The sequence below is a fragment of the Anabrus simplex genome, chromosome 6 (genome assembly GCF_040414725.1).
Source record: "Anabrus simplex isolate iqAnaSimp1 chromosome 6, ASM4041472v1, whole genome shotgun sequence".
NCBI lineage: Eukaryota > Metazoa > Arthropoda > Insecta > Orthoptera > Tettigoniidae > Anabrus > Anabrus simplex.
In genome coordinates, this window is record NC_090270.1 from 80545408 (window position 1) to 80562651 (window position 17244).

General features: G+C 36.9%; 1 protein-coding gene across 3 annotated transcripts in view; it reads right to left on the reverse strand.

Moving 5' to 3' along the window:
• The window catches only part of LOC136876128 (pleckstrin homology domain-containing family G member 5), a 1197778-nt gene that overhangs the window by 280078 nt on the left and 900456 nt on the right, over positions 1–17244 (reverse strand). The gene's annotated exons all lie outside the window — the stretch shown is intronic.

A 17244-nucleotide genomic window follows, 5' to 3' on the forward strand; every position in this document is an offset into this window, starting at 1 on the left:
CGACCGTGGAGACTTTGTTATTCAGGTAAATGCTGAGGGCGTACTTAAATTTGAGCACAATGTTGCCTTCGTAAATAAAAAATTTAAACGAATTAGTGCTACGTTAAACGAATAACAATATAAATAAAAATAATTAGATAAATAGATATATAAATAAATAAGTAAATAAGTTAGTAAACAAATAAATAAACTAATAAAAGTTCGAACTCTATTGTCAAATGTCCTGAAAATGTATTTCCGTGGTTTGCCATTTTCAATAATTTTATGGACATGCGGAGGTGATATATTGAAATGGTTGATCGCCACGCTTTTTGGGGAGCGGGCTGGGGCTCCCCAAGCCACACATTATCCCAAGGGTTTTGTGTGCGCTTACTTCACTAGGGTTATCTGGGACGAAAAAATTTAGCGGTTAAGAAGGGAATTTATTTAATTCCAAACCTTCACAAATTACAAACTTTATCAAAGGTAAAATATGTTACCACTAAATGGCAATTCTAAACGGAGTGTAGGCACGTATGATGCTGGTCTTAAATAGTTTCCTTGTTTTCAGTCAGGAATATGTTGGGACCCCACTGTTATAGAGACAAGTCGATTACACCACTGGGAAATTCGCGGAAATTTGTCGGCCCCAAGTTTAACTGTAACGGATGTTTTTTCATCATATATTTGAATACCGAATTCATACCGAAATATATTGTTGGATATTGTATCTTATAAATGTATTTGTGGTACTGAGTTCGATTACGAGCCCTCTACAGGGTTCTTCCTCGCTGTGGTGTCTGAGGAGCACGACTCACAGATTGGAATGAAATAATCGAGGTACTACCAATACATACGGTACGGAATTTCGTAAAGCGGAAAAGAATTAAGGATATAGCATCATAGGGGAGAATTGTCGCGATTTAATCAGTATCACTGAAAGGCGGTACACGAGAATATGGTCCTGTAACGGAATTAACAGATTTTTAAAGAAAGCATGAATTTGATTACATTTAATGTGGGCACTCGTACGATGGTAGAAGCGGAAAGGCACTGTAGGCGACCGTGGAGACTTTGTTTCGCTCGTTTCGAAAATATTCAGGTAAATGCTGAGGGCGTACTTAAATTTGAGCACAATGTTGCCTTCTTAAATAAAAAATTTAAACGAATTAGTGCTACGTTAAACGAATCACAATATAAATAAAGAATAATTAGATAAATAGATATATAAATAAATAAATAAATTAATAAAGAAATAAATAAAGTAATAGAAGTTCGAAATCTATTGTCAAATGTCCTGAAAATGTATTTCCGTGGTTTGCCATTTTCAATAATTTTATGGACATGCGGAGGTGATATTTTGAAATGGTTGATCGCCACGCTTTTTGGGGAGCGGGCTGGGGCTCCCCGAGCCATACATTACCCCAAAGGTTTTGTGTGCGCTTACTTCTCTAGGGTTATCTGGGACGAAAAAAATTAGCCGTTAAGAAGGGAATTTACTTACATCCAAACATTCACAAATTACCAACTGTATCAAAGGTAAAATATGTTACCACTAAATGGCAATTCAAAACGGAGTATAGGCACGTATGTTGCTGCTCTTAATTAGTTTCCCTCCTCTGAGTCAGGAATATGTTAGGACCCCACTGCTATAGAGACAAGTCGATTACACATTGGGAATTTCGCGAAAATTTGTCGGCCCCAAGTCTAACTGTAACGGAGGTTAGTTCATCATATATTTGAATACCGAATTCATACCGAAATATATTGTTGGATATTGTATCTTATAAATGTATTTGTGGTACTGAGTTCGATTACGAGCCCTCTACAGTGTTCTTCCTCGCTGTGGTGTCTGAGGAGCACGACTCACAGATTGGAATGAAATAATCGAGGTACTACCAATACATACGGTACGGAATTTCGTAAAGCGGAAAAGAATGAAGGATATAGCATCATAGGGGAGAATTGTCGCGATTTAATCAGTATCACTGAAAGGCGGTACACGAGAATATGGTCCTGTAACGGAAATAACAGATTTTTAAAGAACGCATGAATTTGATTACATTTAATGTGGGCACTCGTACGATGGTAGAACCGGAAAGGCACTGTAGGCGACCGTGGAGACTTTGTTTCGCTCGTTTCGAAAATATTCAGGTAAATGCTGAGGGCGTACTTAAATTTGAGCACAAAGTTGCCTTCGTAAATAAAAAATTTAAACGAATTAGTGCTACGTTAAACGAATCAAAATACAAATAAAAAGTAATTAGATAAATAGATATATATATATAAATAAATAAGTAAATAAACTAATAAACAAATAAATAAACTAATAAAAGTTCGAAATCTATTGTCAAATGTCCTGAAAATGTATTTCCGTGGTTTGCCATTTTCAATAATTTTATGGACATGCGGAGGTGATATATTGAAATGGTTGATCGCCACGCTTTTTGGGGAGCGGGCTGGGGCTCCCCAAGCCACACATTACCCCAAAGGTTTTGTGTGCGCTTACTTCTCTAGGGTTATCTGGGACGAAAAAAATTAGCCGTTAAGAAGGGAATTTATTTACATCCAAACATTCACAAATTACCAACTGTATCAAAGGTAAAATATGTTACCACTAAATGGCAATTCAAAACGGAGTATAGGCACGTATGTTGCTGGTCTTAATTAGATTCCCTCCTCTCAGTCAGGAATATGTTAGGACCCCACTGCTATAGAGACAAGTCGATTACACATTGGGAATTTCGCGAAAATTTGTCGGCCCCAAGTTTAACTGTAACGGAGGTTAGTTCATCATATATTTGAATACCGAATTCATACCGAAATATATTGTTGGATATTGTATCTTATAAATGTATTTGTGGTACTGAGTTCGATTACGAGCCCTCTACAGGGTTCTTCCTCGCTGTGGTGTCTGAGGAGCACGACTCACAGATTGGAATGAAATAATCGAGGTACTACCAATACATACGGTACGGAATTTCGTAAAGCGGAAAAGAATTAAGGATATAGCATCATAGGGGAGAATTGTCGCGATTTAATCAGTATCACTGAAAGGCGGTACACGAGAATATGGTCCTGTAACGTAATTAACAGATTTTTAAAGAAAGCATGAATTTGATTACATTTAATGTGGGCACTCGTACGATGGTAGAACCGGAAAGGCACTGTAGGCGACCGTGGAGACTTTGTTTCGCTCGTTTCGAAAATATTCAGGTAAATGCTGAGGGCGTACTTAAATTTGAGCACAATGTTGCCTTCGTAAATAAAAAATTTAAACGAATTAGTGCTACGTTAAACGAATCACAATATAAATAAAGAATAATTAGATAAATAGATATATAAATAAATAAATAAATTAATAAACAAATAAATAAACTAATAAAAGTTCGAAATCTGTTGTCAAATGTCCTGAAAATGTAATTCCGTGGTTTGCCATTTTCAATAATTTTATGGACATGCGGAGGTGATATATTGAAATGGTTGATCGCCACGCTTTTTGGGGAGCGGGCTGGGGCTCCCCAAGCCACACATTACCCCAAGGGTTTTGTGTGCGCTTACTTCACTAGGGTTATCTGGGACGAAAAAATTTAGCGGTTAAGAAGGTAATTTATTTAAATCCAAACCTTCACAAATTAAAAACTGTATCAAAGGTAAAACATGTTACCACTAAATGGCAATTCTAAACGGAGTGTAGGCACGTATGATGCTGGTTTTAAATAGCTTCCCTGTTTTCAGTCAGGAATATGTTGGGACCCCACTGTTATAGTGACAAGTCGATTACACCACTGGGAAATTCGCGGAAATTTGTCGGCCCCAAGTTTAACTGTAACGGAGGTTTTTTCATCATATATCTGAATACCGAATTCATACCGAAATATATTGTTGGATATTGTATCTTATAAATGTATTTGTGGTACTGAGTTCGATTACGAGCCCTCTACAGGGTTCTTCCTCGCTGTGGTGTCTGAGGAGCACGACTCACAGATTGGAATGAAATAATCGAGGTACTACCAATACATACGGTACGGAATTTCGTAAATAGGAAAAGAATGAAGGATATAGCATCATAGGGGAGAATTGTCGCGATTTAATCAGTATCACTGAAAGGCGGTACACGAGAATATGGTCCTGTAACGGAAATAACAGATTTTTAAAGAACGCATGAATTTGATTACATTTAATGTGGGCACTCGTACGATGGTAGAACCGGAAAGGCACTGTAGGCGACCGTGGAGACTTTGTTTCGCTCGTTTCGAAAATATTCAGGTAAATGCTGAGGGCGTACTTAAATTTGAGCACAATGTTGCCTTCGTAAATAAAAAATTTAAACGAATTAGTGCTACGTTAAACGAATCACAATATAAATAAAGAATAATTAGATAAATAGATATATAAATAAATAAATAAATTAATAAACAAATAAATAAACTAATAAAAGTTCGAAATCTATTGTCAAATGTCCTGAAAATGTATTTCCGTGGTTTGCCATTATCAATAATTTTATGGACATGCCGAGGTGATATTTTGAAATGGTTGATCGCCACGCTTTTTGGGGAGCGGGCTGGGGCTCCCCAAGCCACACATTACCCCAAAGGTTTTGTGTGCGCTTACTTCTCTAGGGTTATCTGGGACGAAAAAAATTAGCCGTTAAGAAGGGAATTTATTTACATCCAAACATTCACAAATTACCAACTGTATCAAAGGTAAAATATGTTACCACTAAATGGCAATTCAAAACGGAGTATAGGCACGTATGTTGCTGCTCTTAATTAGTTTCCCTCCTCTGAGTCAGGAATATGTGAGGACCCCACTGCTATAGAGACAAGTCGATTACACATTGGGAATTTCGCGAAAATTTGTCGGCCCCAAGTTTAACTGTAACGGAGGTTAGTTCATCATATATTTGAATACCGAATTCATACCGAAATATATTGTTGGATATTGTATCTTATAAATGTATTTGTGGTACTGAGTTCGATTACGAGCCCTCTACAGGGTTCTTCCTCGCTGTGGTGTCTGAGGAGCACGACTCACAGATTGGAATGAAATAATCGAGGTACTACCAATACATACGGTACGGAATTTCGTAAAGCGGAAAAGAATGAAGGATATAGCATCATAGGGGAGAATTGTCGCGATTTAATCAGTATCACTGAAAGGCGGTACACGAGAATATGGTCCTGTAACGGAAATAACAGGTTTTTAAAGAACGCATGAATTTGATTACATTTAATGTGGGCACTCGTACGATGGTAGAACCGGAAAGGCACTGTAGGCGACCGTGGAGACTTTGTTTCGCTCGTTTCGAAAATATTCAGGTAAATGCTGAGGGCGTACTTAAATTTGAGCACAAAGTTGCCTTCGTAAATAAAAAATTTAAACGAATTAGTGCTACGTTAAACGAATCACAATACAAATAAAAAATAATTAGATAAATAGATATACATATAAATAAATAAGTAAATAAACTAATAAACAAATAAATAAACTAATAAAAGTTCGAAATCTATTGTCAAATGTCCTGAAAATGTATTTCCGTGGTTTGCCATTTTCAATAATTTTATGGACATGCGGAGGTGATATATTGAAATGGTTGATCGCCACGCTTTTTGGGGAGCGGGCTGGGGCTCCCCAAGCCACACATTACCCCAAAGGTTTTGTGTGCGCTTACTTCTCTAGTGTTATCTGGGACGAAAAAAATTAGCCGTTAAGAAGGGAATTCATTTACATCCAAACATTCACAAATTACCAACTGTATCAAAGGTAAAATATGTTACCACTAAATGGCAATTCAAAACGGAGTATAGGCACGTATGTTGCTGGTCTTAATTAGTTTCCCTCCTCTGAGTCCGGAATATGGTAGGACCCCACTGCTATACAGACAAGTCGATTACACATTGGGAATTTCGCGAAAATTTGTCGGCCCCAAGTTTAACTGTAACGGAGGTTAGTTCATCATATATTTGAATACCGAATTCATACCGAAATATATTGTTGGATATTGTATCTTATAAATGTATTTGTGGTACTGAGTTCGATTACGAGCCCTCTACAGGGTTCTTCCTCGCTGTGGTGTCTGAGGAGCACGACTCACAGATTGGAATGAAATAATCGAGGTACTACCAATACATACGGTACGGAATTTCGTAAAGCGGAAAAGAATGAAGGATATAGCATCATAGGGGAGAATTGTCGCGATTTAATCAGTATCACTGAAAGGCGGTACACAAGAATATGGTCCTGTAACGGAATTAACAGATTCTTAAAGAACGCATGAATTTGATTACATTTAATGTGGGCACTCGTACGATGGTAGAACCGGAAAGGCACTGTAGGCGACCGTGGAGACTTTGTTTCGCTCGTTTCGAAAATATTCAGGTAAATGCTGAGGGCGTACTTAAATTTGAGCACAATGTTGCCTTCGTAAATAAAAAATTTAAACGAATTAGTGCTACGTTAAACGAATAACAATATAAATAAAAATAATTAGATAAATAGATATATAAATAAATAAGTAAATAAATTAATAAACAAATAAATAAACTAATAAAAGTTCGAACTCTATTGTCAAATGTCCTGAAAATGTATTTCCGTGGTTTGCCATTTTCAATAATTTTATGGACATGCGGAGGTGATATATTGAAATGGTTGATCGCCACGCTTTTTGGGGAGCGGGCTGGGGCTCCCCAAGCCACACATTATCCCAAGGGTTTTGTGTGCGCTTACTTCACTAGGGTTATCTGGGACGAAAAAATTTAGCGGTTAAGAAGGGAATTTATTTAATTCCAAACCTTCACAAATTACAAACTGTATCAAAGGTAAAATATGTTACCACTAAATGGCAATTCTAAACGGAGTGTAGGCACGTATGATGCTGGTCTTAAATAGTTTCCTTGTTTTCAGTCAGGAATATGTTGGGACCCCACTGTTATAGAGACAAGTCGATTACACCACTGGGAAATTCGCGGAAATTTGTCGGCCCCAAGTTTAACTGTAACGGATGTTTTTTCATCATATATTTGAATACCGAATTCATACCGAAATATATTGTTGGATATTGTATCTTATAAATGTATTTGTGGTACTGAGTTCGATTACGAGCCCTCTACAGGGTTCTTCCTCGCTGTGGTGTCTGAGGAGCACGACTCACAGATTGGAATGAAATAATCGAGGTACTACCAATACATACGGTACGGAATTTCGCAAAGCGGAAAAGAATTAAGGATATAGCATCAGAGGGGATAATTGTCTCGATATAATAAGTATCACTGAAGGGCGGTACACGAGAATATGGTCCTGTAACGGAATTAACAGATTATTAAAGAGCGCATGAATTTGATTACATTTAATGTGGGCACTCGTACGATGGTAGAACCGGAAGGGCACTGTAGGCGACCGTGGAGACTTTGTTTCGCTCGTTTCGAAAATATTCAGCTAAATGCTGAGGGCGAACTTAAATTTGAGCACAAAGTTGCCTTCGTAAATAAAAAATTTTAACGAATTAGTGCTACGTTAAACGAATCACAATATAAATAAAAAATTATTAGATAAATAGATATATAAAAAAATAAGTAAATAAATTAATAAACAAATAAATAAACTAATAAAAGTTCGAAATCTATTGTCAAATGTCCTGAAAATGTATTTCCGTGGTTTGCCATTTTCAATAATTTTATGGACATGCGGAGGTGATATATTGAAATGGTTGATCGCCACGCTTTTTGGGGAGCGGGCTGGGGCTCCCCAAGCCACACATTACCCCAAAGGTTTTGTGTGCGCTTACTTCTCTAGGGTTATCTGGGACGAAAAAAATTAGCCGTTAAGAAGGGAATTCATTTACATCCAAACATTCACAAATTACCAACTGTATCAAAGGTAAAATATGTTACCACTAAATGGCAATTCAAAACGGAGTATAGGCACGTATGTTGCTGGTCTTAATTAGTTTCCCTCCTCTGAGTCAGGAATATGGTAGGACCCCACTGCTATAGAGACAAGTCGATTACACATTGGGAATTTCGCGAAAATTTGTCGGCCCCAAGTTTAACTGTAACGGAGGTTAGTTCATCATATATTTGAATACCGAATTCATACCGAAATATATTGTTGGATATTGTATCTTATAAATGTATTTGTGGTACTGAGTTCGATTACGAGCCCTCTACAGGGTTCTTCCTCGCTGTGGTGTCTGAGGAGCACGACTCACAGATTGGAATGAAATAATCGAGGTACTACCAATACATACGGTACGGAATTTCGTAAAGCGGAAAAGAATGAAGGATATAGCATCATAGGGGAGAATTGTCGCGATTTAATCAGTATCACTGAAAGGCGGTACACAAGAATATGGTCCTGTAACGGAATTAACAGATTCTTAAAGAACGCATGAATTTGATTACATTTAATGTGGGCACTCGTACGATGGTAGAACCGGAAAGGCACTGTAGGCGACCGTGGAGACTTTGTTTCGCTCGTTTCGAAAATATTCAGGTAAATGCTGAGGGCGTACTTAAATTTGAGCACAATGTTGCCTTCGTAAATAAAAAATTTAAACGAATTAGTGCTACGTTAAACGAATAACAATATAAATAAAAATAATTAGATAAATAGATATATAAATAAATAAGTAAATAAATTAATAAACAAATAAATAAACTAATAAAAGTTCGAACTCTATTGTCAAATGTCCTGAAAATGTATTTCCGTGGTTTGCCATTTTCAATAATTTTATGGACATGCGGAGGTGATATATTGAAATGGTTGATCGCCACGCTTTTTGGGGAGCGGGCTGGGGCTCCCCAAGCCACACATTATCCCAAGGGTTTTGTGTGCGCTTACTTCACTAGGGTTATCTGGGACGAAAAAATTTAGCGGTTAAGAAGGGAATTTATTTAATTCCAAACCTTCACAAATTACAAACTGTATCAAAGGTAAAATATGTTACCACTAAATGGCAATTCTAAACGGAGTGTAGGCACGTATGATGCTGGTCTTAAATAGTTTCCTTGTTTTCAGTCAGGAATATGTTGGGACCCCACTGTTATAGAGACAAGTCGATTACACCACTGGGAAATTCGCGGAAATTTGTCGGCCCCAAGTTTAACTGTAACGGATGTTTTTTCATCATATATTTGAATACCGAATTCATACCGAAATATATTGTTGGATATTGTATCTTATAAATGTATTTGTGGTACTGAGTTCGATTACGAGCCCTCTACAGGGTTCTTCCTCGCTGTGGTGTCTGAGGAGCACGACTCACAGATTGGAATGAAATAATCGAGGTACTACCAATACATACGGTACGGAATTTCGCAAAGCGGAAAAGAATTAAGGATATAGCATCAGAGGGGAGAATTGTCTCGATATAATAAGTATCACTGAAGGGCGGTACACGAGAATATGGTCCTGTAACGGAATTAACAGATTATTAAAGAGCGCATGAATTTGATTACATTTAATGTGGGCACTCGTACGATGGTAGAACCGGAAGGGCACTGTAGGCGACCGTGGAGACTTTGTTTCGCTCGTTTCGAAAATATTCAGCTAAATGCTGAGGGCGAACTTAAATTTGAGCACAAAGTTGCCTTCGTAAATAAAAAATTTTAACGAATTAGTGCTACGTTAAACGAATCACAATATAAATAAAAAATTATTAGATAAATAGATATATAAAAAAATAAGTAAATAAATTAATAAACAAATAAATAAACTAATAAAAGTTCGAAATCTATTGTCAAATGTCCTGAAAATGAATTTCCGTGGTTTGCCATTTTCAATAATTTTATGGACATGCGGAGGTGATATATTGAAATGGTTGATCGCCACGCTTTTTGGGGAGCGGGCTGGGGCTCCCCAAGCCACACATTACCCCAAAGGTTTTGTGTGCGCTTACTTCTCTAGGGTTATCTGGGACGAAAAAAATTAGCCGTTAAGAAGGGAATTTATTTACATCCAAACATTCACAAATTACCAACTGTATCAAAGGTAAAATATGTTACCACTAAATGGCAATTCAAAACGGAGTATAGGCACGTATGTTGCTGGTCTTAATTAGTTTCCCTCCTCTGAGTCAGGAATATGTTAGGACCCCACTGCTATAGAGACAAGTCGATTACACATTGGGAATTTCGCGAAAATCTGTCGGCCCCAAGTTTAACTGTAACAGAGGTTAGTTCATCATATATTTGAATACCGAATTCATACCGAAATATATTGTTGGATATTGTATCTTATAAATGTATTTGTGGTACTGAGTTCGATTACGAGCCCTCTACAGGGTTCTTCCTCGCTGTGGTGTCTGAGAAGCACGACTCACAGATTGGAATGAAATAATCGAGGTACTACCAATACATACGGTACGGAATTTCGTAAAGCGGAAAAGAATTAAGGATATAGCATCATAGGGGAGAATTGTCGTGATTTAATCAGTATCACTGAAAGGCGGTACACGAGAATATGGTCCTGTAACGTAATTAACAGATTTTTAAAGAAAGCATGAATTTGATTACATTTAATGTGGGCACTCGTACGATGGTAGAACCGGAAAGGCACTGTAGGCGACCGTGGAGACTTTGTTTCGCTCGTTTCGAAAATATTCAGGTAAATGCTGAGGGCGTACTTAAATTTGAGCACAATGTTGCCTTCGTAAATAAAAAATTTAAACGAATTAGTGCTACGTTAAACGAATCACAATATAAATAAAAAATAATTAGATAAATATATATATATATATAAATAAATAAGTAAATAAATAAATAAAAAAATAAATAAAGTAATAAAAGTTCGAAATCTATTGTCAAATGTCCTGAAAATGTATTTCCGTGGTTTGCCAGTTTCAATAATTTTATGGACATGCGGAGGTGATATATTGAAATGGTTGATCGCCACGCTTTTTGGGGAGCGGGCTGGGGCTCCCCAAGCCACACATTACCCCGAAGATTTTGTGTGCGCTTACTTCTCTAGGGTTATCTGGGACGAAAAAAATTAGCCGTTAAGAAGGGAATTTATTTACATCCAAACATTCACAAATTACCAACTGTATCAAAGGTAAAATATGTTACCACTAAATGGCAATTCAAAACGGAGTACAGGCACGTATGTTGCTGGTCTTAATTAGTTTCCCTCCTCTCAGTCAGGAATATGTTAGGACCCCACTGCTATAGAGACAAGTCGATTACACATTGGGAATTTCGCGAAAATTTGTCGGCCCCAAGTTTAACTGTAACGGAGGTTAGTTCATCATATATTTGAATACCGAATTCATACCGAAATATATTGTTGGATATTGTATCTTATAAATGTATTTGTGGTACTGAGTTCGATTACGAGCCCTCTACAGGGTTCTTCCTCGCTGTGGTGTCTGAGGAGCACGACTCACAGATTGGAATGAAATAATCGAGGTACTACCAATACATACGGTACGGAATTTCGTAAAGCGGAAAAGAATTAAGGATATAGCATCATAGGGGAGAATTGTCGCGATTTAATCAGTATCACTGAGAGGCGGTACACAAGAATATGGTCCTGTAACGGAATTAACAGATTCTTAAAGAACGCATGAATTTGATTACATTTAATGTGGGCACTCGTACGATGGTAGAACCGGAAAGGCACTGTAGGCGACCGTGGAGACTTTGTTTCGCTCGTTTCGAAAATATTCAGGTAAATGCTGAGGGCGTACTTAAATTTGAGCACAATGTTGCCTTCGTAAATAAAAAATTTAAACGAATTAGTGCTACGTTAAACGAATAACAATATAAATAAAAATAATTAGATAAATAGATATATAAATAAATAAGTAAATAAATTAATAAACAAATAAATAAACTAATAAAAGTTCGAACTCTATTGTCAAATGTCCTGAAAATGTATTTCCGTGGTTTGCCATTTTCAATAATTTTATGGACATGCGGAGGTGATATATTGAAATGGTTGATCGCCACGCTTTTTGGGGAGCGGGCTGGGGCTCCCCAAGCCACACATTATCCCAAGGGTTTTGTGTGCGCTTACTTCACTAGGGTTATCTGGGACGAAAAAATTTAGCGGTTAAGAAGGGAATTTATTTAATTCCAAACCTTCACAAATTTCAAACTGTATCAAAGGTAAAATATGTTACCACTAAATGGCAATTCTAAACGGAGTGTAGGCACGTATGATGCTGGTCTTAAATAGTTTCCTTGTTTTCAGTCAGGAATATGTTGGGACCCCACTGTTATAGAGACAAGTCGATTACACCACTGGGAAATTCGCGGAAATTTGTCGGCCCCAAGTTTAACTGTAACGGATGTTTTTTCATCATATATTTGAATACCGAATTCATACCGAAATATATTGTTGGATATTGTATCTTATAAATGTATTTGTGGTACTGAGTTCGATTACGAGCCCTCTACAGGGTTCTTCCTCGCTGTGGTGTCTGAGGAGCACGACTCACAGATTGGAATGAAATAATCGAGGTACTACCAATACATACGGTACGGAATTTCGTAAAGCGGAAAAGAATTAAGGATATAGCATCAGAGGGGAGAATTGTCTCGATATAATAAGTATCACTGAAGGGCGGTACACGAGAATATGGTCCTGTAACGGAATTAACAGATTATTAAAGAGCGCATGAATTTGATTACATTTAATGTGGGCACTCGTACGATGGTAGAACCGGAAGGGCACTGTAGGCGACCGTGGAGACTTTGTTTCGCTCGTTTCGAAAATATTCAGCTAAATGCTGAGGGCGAACTTAAATTTGAGCACAAAGTTGCCTTCGTAAATAAAAAATTTTAACGAATTAGTGCTACGTTAAACGAATCACAATATAAATAAAAAATTATTAGATAAATAGATATATAAAAAAAATAAGTAAATAAATTAATAAACAAATAAATAAACTAATAAAAGTTCGAAATCTATTGTCAAATGTCCTGAAAATGAATTTCCGTGGTTTGCCATTTTCAATAATTTTATGGACATGCGGAGGTGATATATTGAAATGGTTGATCGCCACGCTTTTTGGGGAGCGGGCTGGGGCTCCCCAAGCCACACATTACCCCAAAGGTTTTGTGTGCGCTTACTTCTCTAGGGTTATCTGGGACGAAAAAAATTAGCCGTTAAGAAGGGAATTTATTTACATCGAAACATTCACAAATTACCAACTGTATCAAAGGTAAAATATGTTACCACTAAATGGCAATTCAAAACGGAGTATAGCCACGTATGTTGCTGGTCTTAATTAGTTTCCCTCCTCTGAGTCAGGAATATGTTAGGACCCCACTGCTATAGAGACAAGTCGATTACACATTGGGAATTTCGCGAAAATTTGTCGGCCCCAAGTTTAACTGTAACAGAGGTTAGTTCATCATATATTTGAATACCGAATTCATACCGAAATATATTGTTGGATATTGTATCTTATAAATGTATTTGTGGTACTGAGTTCGATTACGAGCCCTCTACAGGGTTCTTCCTCGCTGTGGTGTCTGAAGAGCACGACTCACAGATTGGAATGAAATAATCGAGGTACTACCAATACATACGGTACGGAATTTCGTAAAGCGGAAAAGAATTAAGGATATAGCATCATAGGGGAGAATTGTCGCGATTTAATCAGTATCACTGAAAGGCGGTACACGAGAATATGTTCCTGTAACGGAATTAACAGATTTTTAAAGAAAGCATGAATTCGATTATATTTAATGTGGGCACTCGTAGCCCGCTGTCACACAGGGCATCGAACGATCAAGAGCGACCAACTGGCATCGAGTACTAACGACTAAATTCATTTACCTTGTCACACTGCTCATCGATCGAGAGGGATCGACTGCACGGAAACAGCTGATACTCCCGCCCAGTACCGTACAGGCTACAGATGTATTCATATTCACGAGAGAAAAAGAATGTGTTGTGAAAGCGATAATTCGGATGGAAATATGATTCTAACCTATGAATATATTAGGAGAAAGGAAAGAACCAGACGATCGCAGTGGACAAGGTAAAGAGCCATGGAGAATTCCACCAAAGTGTGCCTTCGTTACGGAATGACGAAGAAAAATTCAGGAACTAGTACCGAATGCCCATCAATAATTACGGTATAAGGAATTAGAGGAAAAAATGAAGTCAATAATAAACATCAGGCAAACAAATTACAGGAAAAGTATAAGTTCTGAGGAAAGGATGACACTATCGTTAAATTCAATATTCACAACGATTTTTTTAGGTTTAAAGTCAAAAGTGATGTTCACCTTCGAAACAACTACTGTATGTCCGTGGCAAAATATATCAAATAAAAGATTAGTGGCATTCTGCAGGATTCTAATAAAGTATTGATAAAAAGGACTGAAAACTGTTATGTACATCAATTTGAATTCATAATTTGAAGGTGCTACCATCAACAGTGGAAATATATTTATTTAGGCCTACAGGTTTCTGGACATCGGTGACTCATACAGATTTAGGATTGCTCACAATACATCAGTGGATTTGTTCCTATTATATATGATGCCATTCATAGAGCACTACAGCCAGAATTCTTGACAGGGTGAAAATTCCAACAAAAGCCTCACAAAAGTGGCTCATTGTATTTCAAATATAAGACTAATACCATTTATGCTTATTTGTTTTAATGATGCTGGATCCTGGGGCATAATTACTGTCTTTTCAAATGATATTTTGAGGTGTTTATTAGATGGAGGTTAACAGCTTTTTTTTTTTTTTTTTTTTTTTTTTTTTTTTTTTTTTTTTTTTTTTTTTCATACCACTTGGTGAGATCCCACCTACCAAAATAATAGACATATCAAGAAATGCTTCCAGTCAAAATTTACATTACCTAATGTAGAAATAGTGTGTCAAGTTTCATTACAATCCTGTAAATAATTTTGAAAGAAAGAAAAATGCACATATGCTCTGAATATTGTGAAAATGATAAAAGCAATGGAGTTCCTTACACTGTTTCTCTCCCTCATGATCCTCTGCAAATCTCTTGTCGCCTCTCCTCTTCTTTGTTATTGTGCCATGTTCAGAATAGTATCATATTGCTTTCTTGACAAGCATGTTGCTGAATTTCCAATCCTGTCTTAATTTATATCATTGAAGACTACAGCAGCTTCGAAAGCAGCTAATTTTACCAAATGGCTGTGAAGAAAGGTTGTCTATGGACATCTCTTCCAAAGTAAATTCTCTTTAGGATTCTGTGTATTCACATATGTGTACATTTCTTGAGGAGTTCAGGTGAGGCTAGTGCTCTGTACACTAGCTTAATAACTATAGGAAAAGCTTCTGGAATATTGTTCTAATAAGTACGTTGGCAGTGTAATAGACTGATACTTGTCAAAACTACATGTAAATTACACACAAGGTCTTGTTTATTACCCTCATCACTAAGCAGAAAGTACTGTCTCCCCAAACTTTGCACTGGCAAGCTGATCTAATTGCTCACTTGGCAATAATAAGCCAATTAATATAAATCCTGCACTTCCATCCAAGTTACTGGTAAACTCCTTGGTACAGAGTAACAACTTTTTCCGCAAAGGTCTGGTAGGACTCTCTTTCTTACCTCAATGTTGATTTTGCCTTTCTGTGTATTGTTCATATGTAACTTCTTTACTGATATGAACATGACCAAGCCTATCTATCCATCCTGAAATACTTTCCTTATGAATCAATTCAAGGAAAATGAAAACTTTGCCTTCAATTTCACCAAAAATGAGAACCAACCACTGCAAAAAATAATAGGTGCTAATAACAAGCACCTTGCCTTCTATTTTTAGAATTGAAGAGTATGCCTTTCTAACAACTAAATAGACTACTATTGCCGTCTACAGTAAAATGTTATTTAGGCCTCAGGTGGTAAATGATTTAATTTTGCTATATCTTACATTGCCTGTCAAAACTGTTTGTAAATACCAATTATATAAATGAATGTTTGACAGAGTAGGGTGTATGGGCCTTGTAAGATCTTGGATTGACTTACAGGGTAATTAATCTACTCAACCTTTTATTACAAGCATGTAACTGTCATATGAATATATTTTTTATAAATAATGTACATATTCTGCCATCATATCCCCTTAATATCACATCACACAAAATACAGTTTTTTATGTTGTAGATTAAAATCTACAAAACTTTGGTGGAAACATCTGTCAAAATAGTTACAAATGAATTTTTCATCTTTGTTTTTCATTGTTTATATGGATCTACAGCACAAGAAATAAAATAATCAGTCTACCTTGATGCCCTCTGTAGGCCTATATGTTATTAATAAATTATAAGTACAGTAACAGACATGAAAGTAGTGATCGCTGGTCCAGACAGGTACAATGGCAGGAGAGTACTTGGAATGAGGAGATAAAGGCTACCTAAGTTACAAAGTTATAAGGTGGCAGGGAGGGATTCTGTCAGGTATAACAGTAGTAAGAATTTTGTCCTATGCAAACAACTTGGTCTATTGAAACTGTGCAATCTAATATTAATGGATCTACAGTACAAGAAATAAAATAATCAGTCTACCTTGATGCCCTCTGTAGGCCTATATGTTATTAATAAATTATAAGTACGGTAACAGTCATGAAAGTAGTGATTGCTGGTGCAGACAGGTACAATGGCAGGAGAGTACTTGGAATGAGGAGATAAAGGCTACCTAAGTTACAAAGTTATAAGGTGGCAGGGAAGGATTCTGTCAGGTATAACTGTAGTAAGAATTTTGTCCTATGCAAACAACTTGGTCTATTGAAACTGTGCAATCTAATATTAATGGATCTACAGCACAAGAAATAAAATAAGCAGTCTACCTTGATGCCCTCTGTAGGCCTATATGTTATTAATAAATTATAAGTACGGTAACAGACATGAAAGTAGTGATTGCTGGTGCAGACAGGTACAATGGCAGGAGAGTACTTGGAATGAGGAGATAAAATAGAACTGAATGTCAGGTTGAGAATACAAAACTGGAACAGGTAGATAATTTCAAATAGGTATTTAGGATGTGTATTCTCGCAGAATGGCAGTATAGCAAGCAACATTGAACACAGATGCAGTAAACCCAATGCAATGAGCTTGCACTTGTGATCAACAGTATTCTGTAAGAAGGCAGTCAGCTCCTGGACAAAACTACTAATGTCTTTACACTGGTCTGGTTTCAGACCACCTGTGCTGTACAAACCTAGTGCAATGAGTTTGCAGTTGCGATCAACAGTATACCGTAAGAAGGAAGTCTCAATACGCTGGTCTGGTTTCAGACCACCTGTGCTGTACAAACCTAGTGCAATG